At 43.5% G+C, this 5,985-nt stretch overlaps 1 pseudogene; it reads right to left on the bottom strand.

Annotated features, from left to right (window-relative positions):
* Positions 1 to 5,125: 5,125 nt before the first annotated feature.
* Positions 5,126 to 5,723, bottom strand: LOC146802526 (ras-related protein Rab-1A pseudogene; annotated as a pseudogene).
* Between the last annotated feature and the right edge of the window lie 262 nt (positions 5,724 to 5,985).

Here is a 5,985-nt window from a genome sequence, read left to right as displayed (position 1 = left end):
TTCTAAGCATACAGGTGACTCAAAATATCCACACAGCATATTTTTGTGTCAATGATTTTTGCCAGCTAGCTGGCTCCTTTTTGCTAGTTGTTTATTTATTTGTATTTATTTATTTTAGAGTGTTATAGAGCGCGAACCAGACCTATGAGGGTATCAGAGCGCTATAGAGGATTGACAGGTGGTGCAAACAGTCTTAGGATGGGTGTATTTGGATAGGAACAAGTAGATGCATTATACAAGGAAAGAAATAATTGGCCGTAACATTTCCCGGATACAGGAGAGATAGAAACAAGTAGATACTTTATATGAGAGAGCGGCTGTCTCAATTCCCGGGTGTGATGCCCAGAAGTTCCGGGTAGGTATCATCCGGAAGAGCCAAGGGTAGTCCGAATAAAAGGAGAAACAAAATTGCTGAGGTGATTGAAATGCAAGCGAAGATTTGCCCATAAGGAAAGATTTGGCCTTCTTTTTTAAATGTGCCAAAGATGGAAGTCTTCTGTTATTGGGCGGGAGTGAGTTCCATTTCTTGGGGCAGCCCCAGAGAAGGCCGGATTGTACGTTTTTTTTCCCACAGGCATGCTGGTTGGAGCAAAAGGTCTCTTGCGGATCGTGAGTTTCTGGATCCTCCGGGTATCACGAGTTTTTGGGTGAGAAAAGCTGGGGTCTTGGAGTATAGCGCCTTGTGAGTGATGCAAGCCAGCTTAAGTTGGATTCTGGCCCGAGAGGAAGCCAGTTTAGTGCTTTAAGGTGGGGAGATATATGGTCAAATTTCTTTGGACCAGTTAGAAGTCTGGTGGCGGCGTTGAGGCAGGCTTTCAATGGGGCCAAAGAGTTATTGGGTAGACCTGCGAGGGTAGAGCACCCATATTGTAGTCTGGAGATGACTAGTGCCTGGGTTGCCATTTTTAGGTCAGTGGTGTCAAGGTGTCTTAGGTAGCTCAGGTGAAATCTGGCAGTTTTGGCCATGAAGCTGATATGGCCACGCATGTTCAAATTGCAGTCTAGGTTTATTCCCAGGGATTTAGCAGAGTTCACAATGGTCGGACGCCAGTTTAACATTGTGATAGCCTTGATCCATTCCTGAGTGTCTGAATTGGTTTTGGGTCGGGAGATAAGGAGAAATTCAGGGTTTTTTGCATTAAGTTTGAGGTGGTTAGAGGTGAGCCAATGCATCGTCAGCTTCAAGGCCTCATTCATGGAGTGAATGTCCTCAGGGGAAGAGATTTTAACGTAGATCTGTGTGACGTCGGCATATATGTGATAGGTGATGTTGGCGATGCGAAGCACCTCTGTGATGGTTCCAGGTAAAGATTGAAGAGGGTAGGGGACAAGGTTGATCCTTGGGGGACTCCAACCATGATCAGAGCGGGAACGGATAAGTTGCCGTTAATAAGGATTCTCTGTGAGCGTGGTTGACCGTATCGAACGCCGAGGATAGGTCTAGGAGGATTAGGAGACAGGATTTGCCTTGGTCAAGGGCATCATCCACTATGTGAAGGAGGCTGGTTTCTGTGCTGTGTCCAGTTCTGAACCCGTATTGGAAGTCATCAAGTAGTTGGAAGTTGATAATGTGTTGGCTCAAATGCTGTTGCACACATTTCTCCAGAACTTTCGCTAGGAGTGGGATGTTTGATATCGGTCTATAGATGTCAGGAGAAGCAGGATCCAGCGTGGGTTTCTTTAAGATGGGGACAACTTGTCCGGCTTTGAGAGAGTCAGTTATCGATCCCTGTAGTGGGGATGCATTAATTATTGCAGTCCAAGAAGGGATGATTGCCTGAGAGACGGCGGCTAGGCAGTTAGAAGGGAGAGGATCATTGTAGTGATTGTTCGGGTTTGAGGAAGATAGAATTTTCGAGACAGAGTGTTCGTCATAGATTTTAAAGTAGGACCAGCGCGCTAGGTTTTTGGGTGAATTGTGGGAGGGCAGTACGGAGAGAAGAGGTGAAGCTGGCGTAGTTTGGGAGTGCGCTGCGGAATTGAGTTTGTTTCCTAGTGCAGTGATTTTGTCACGGAAGAAGGAGGAAAATTCCTCGCAAGAAATTAGAGATTTAGGGGTTTCTTTGGAGGTTTTAGCCAGCTTGTTAGATTGATGTTTGACCAGGTCGAATAGCTTGCGAGGTCTGTTCTTGGCATTTTTCCAGTTCTGTTCTGAATAATTCTTTTTTTGCGTTGAGGATTTTCCTATTGTAGGAGTTTCTGGACTGACGGAGCAGTTTTAGATGGGCTATTGACGGGTGCTGTTTCCAGTTACGTTCTGATTGCCGGAGGGATCTCCTCTCCATGTTGAGGGAACTGTTGAACCAGGGATTCCTGTCTTTGATCTAGGTTCTTTTTAGTTTTAGCGGAGCAAGGTCATCCAGAAGGTTGGATATCACTGTCGAAACAATCTCATGGGTCTATAGAGAGAAGTGTGACCGCTGAATCCTTGTTGATGATCCAGTCCAAAGTGGCGCCTTTCGAGTGAGTTGGGAGTGAGCAGGATTGGGTAAGGGCTTGGTCCACTAAGAAGTCTTTGATGGCATTGACCTGAGGGTCCTTGGGGTCATTCCAGTGCAAGTTGAAGTAGCCAAGGAAAATGTCATTAGAGTTAGGGGAGGCCTTGGCTGTGATTATATACATGAGGAGGTCGGTGAAGGTGTCATTCGTGCCTAGGTGGTGGTAAAAGATGTGCAGTCTGCACAGTTGGGTAGTGGTGTTGGATATGGAAAGTGCAAGGTATTCGCAGGAGTCTGTAGGATCAGTCAGAAGTTCAGTAACAAGGAGGTTGGAGCGGTAGATGCAGGCAATGCCTCCCCCTTTTTTATGGGATTGCCTGTCCAGTCTTACGATGTTGTGATTGGGCGGGACTAAAAGGTCTAGGCGGGGCGATGAGGATTAATTGAGCCAAGATTCAGTTAAGACCGCTAAGTCCGATTTTTGGCTCAGGATGAGTTCGACAACGTCGGAGGCATGCTTTACTGCTGAGCGGCTGTTAGTTAGGAGTCCTGATAGTGGGGTGGTCGGAGTGAGTGTCTAGAGTAGGGTAAGAGATGGGTACTAGCGCTAGGTTGCTGTTGATCACTCCTCTGTCGCAGGGGGTAGCTGATCTGTTGGGGTTGGATGCAACCGTGTGGATAGGGTGTTTGTTACTCAGATCTGGGGGGTATGGGCTAATAAGGGCCGAATCGTAGCTAATGAGGAGGTCTGTGACTTCTTCCTCCGTGAGTTCTACAGGGCTAGGCGTTGTGAGGGGCGGTTTGTAGGTGGGGAGGAGGGCCATAATTTCCTCATCAGAGAGGTGGCAAGGCTGCTTGCGAGGGCGCAGGTGTCTCAGGGATAGCGGTAAAGGGTGAGCGGGATGCTCGGTGGAAGAGGGGGGAGTAGAGTTCTGCGAGAGCTTGAAGTTCGAGAAGTTCTTTAGATAATGTTCTCTTATACGTGGTTCTAGCAACCTGAACTAGACACCATTATGTAGTTAAGGCTTCTTGCTGAAGAGTATGTGATACAAGCAAGTTTCTTTGTGATCCAGTGTAATGAACATGTGGCAGCCCAAGGACTCATCAAGATGGTTCAATCTTTATATCACCCATTTACAAATTTCCCCATGGTGAATCCTTACACCACTGAAGAGGTTAATTGATCTTTTCCACTGTAGCTGAAAATCAGCTCTTTCAAAACAATATAAAACATCAAAGACATCCTGATCTGGCGATCAGTCAATGATGAGAGTTTGGTGAAGGTTTCAAAAACGTATTTATTGTAAAGTCAGAATCTCTAATCATCTTTATTTACTTTAGTGAGTTTACAGAAATATAAAATACATTTATTTAGAAGTCAGCATTATAAATTACACATTGTTTCATAAAGAAACACAGTAAGATAACTGAAGGACCTATTCTAAATAGAACCCTTAGAGAGTTCTTCTGGAGAAGTACGAGTAAGAGATAAACTTCTTTTAAAGAGTAGTTCTGGAAACTCAGCCGAGCACTAGCATTGATCACTAAAATCCAAAAAGATCAGAAATGAAGCAGAATCAGTCACCTCATGGAAATAGCTAAGGAAATCAACTCTCCATAATGAGGAGTTTCAGGGCAGGGAATGATCCAGCAGCAGGACCACCGGAAAAGTCAAGGCAATATAGAGGTAATGAGATGAATGAAAAATGATTGGAAAAGGTAGCAAGTGTAAGTGTGCTAACCGCTAGGCACACTCATTATTATAGCTTCATACTTGCGTAAAATGTTTGTAGGCGTCTTCTGTCGATATCCAATGAGAATAGTTCACAAGGTTGTGTTATCAGTCATACGATGCACCTTCTCCAATAACCCACAGTTTGTACTCTCGTTGCCATGATCAATACAATTACTACAGCACTTGTTACATGAGAGAAGGTTCTCATGAGAACCCTCTTTCCTATGCTAATGGATGCACTAAGAGCTTGGTGTGTGAACAATAGCTATTCAGTTATATGAAAGCAACTATCAAAGTTATTTGGAAGCAGCATTCCAATAAGTACAATATTTATTAAACATGTCTTCAGTTTGTTCAATATTGGGCAACAAATTACAATATCCTGCAGCCACAAATTATATGCAGAGTATGAAGAAAAATATTAATCAGATAGCGTAATCCTCCATTAATAACTCTACAAGAAAGAATTAGCAAATTAGATGTTACAAAGAACAGCTCACTAAAGTTTATTTATGCATGGAAAGTGACAGACACTGTTGTGCTGTTTCATTCAAAATTGCTGAACTTCATCTTCAGAAGACTAAACCCGACATCTAAACATGCCAACAGGACCATCAAAACAAAATTATTTTCTAACCAACCACAGGAGACAGTCTGATATACGTAAAGCAATGAAGAATAAACACAATATTTATAAACCAGTACATACACACACAAAGGTTTAAAACTGTTCTGAAAATGAAGTTAGCAGTCTTGAGTCAGGGAATAAAAAAAAAGTCAGCAATGACTATTACCAATCGCTGACCCTTGGGGAGACAGTAAGAATCTGTTGTAGTGCGGCTACATACGGTACAATTCAGGAAATTTTGTTTTGTTACTTAGGATCAAATTGCAAATTCACTGGTGTGATGACACAACGAGGAGGCAGGTTTTAGCAGTAACCTCAACTGTACTACTTGACCGGAGTGCTTTGAATTTTGACATTGGACTTTTCGGCCCACCAGATGTTGCTCCAGGGCCCATTCGCTTTTTAATCTCAGCTGCCATAGTCATGAAAGCCTGTTCGACAGTTGTTGCATTTTTTCGCTGGTTTCCAAAAATGGAATTCCAAGGGAGTCTGCGAATTCCTTTGTTGTTGTGTAGTCTACTACTTTCTTTGTGGTTAAATCACATTTTTCCCTACCAATAATTTGTTAACGTTTTCACTGGTGTAATGATAAATGTCTTGCAGCCACTGTTTTACATTATTAAAGGACTCCTGATCTGTCACATCATACACTACTATGATGCCATGGGTTCCTCTGTAATAACTGGAAGTGATCGTTCTGAATCTCTCCCGGCCTGCTGTGTCCCATATTTGAATTTTAATTGTTTTTCCATCTAACTCAATAGTTCTGAGTTTAAATTCAACGCCAATTGTGCTGATGTAGCTTTCTGTGTGTCATTTGCAAACCTAAGTAGAAGGCAGGGCTTTCCAATGCCAGAGTTTCCAATGAGCAGCAATTTGAATAAATAATCATATTCAGGATTCATGCTGGACATGTCACACTGTCCCCCTCTGCGCCTGCACAGTTCTGCGCTGTCTGAGGCCGGGGCAGGGTCATTTTACACTCGCTTCCTCTACCCCCCCAAAAGAAAAAGAAAACACCACCGGCCCCCCCTTTTCAAACCCAGCATTTATAAAGGTCTGTAAATCATTATTCAACATGAGTAGTTTTAATAAGCTCTTTGTTTCCTAATAAATGATCTAACATGGGGTGAGCGGTTGTATGATAGAACAACGCATGCCTGTACAATGCATGCCTGAACCAC

The sequence above is a fragment of the Triturus cristatus genome, chromosome 8 (assembly GCF_964204655.1).
Source record: "Triturus cristatus chromosome 8, aTriCri1.1, whole genome shotgun sequence".
NCBI classification, from domain to species: Eukaryota; Metazoa; Chordata; class Amphibia; order Caudata; family Salamandridae; genus Triturus; species Triturus cristatus.
Note: the sequence above shows the minus strand (reverse complement) of the source record. Positions and strands in the feature narration are given on the sequence as shown.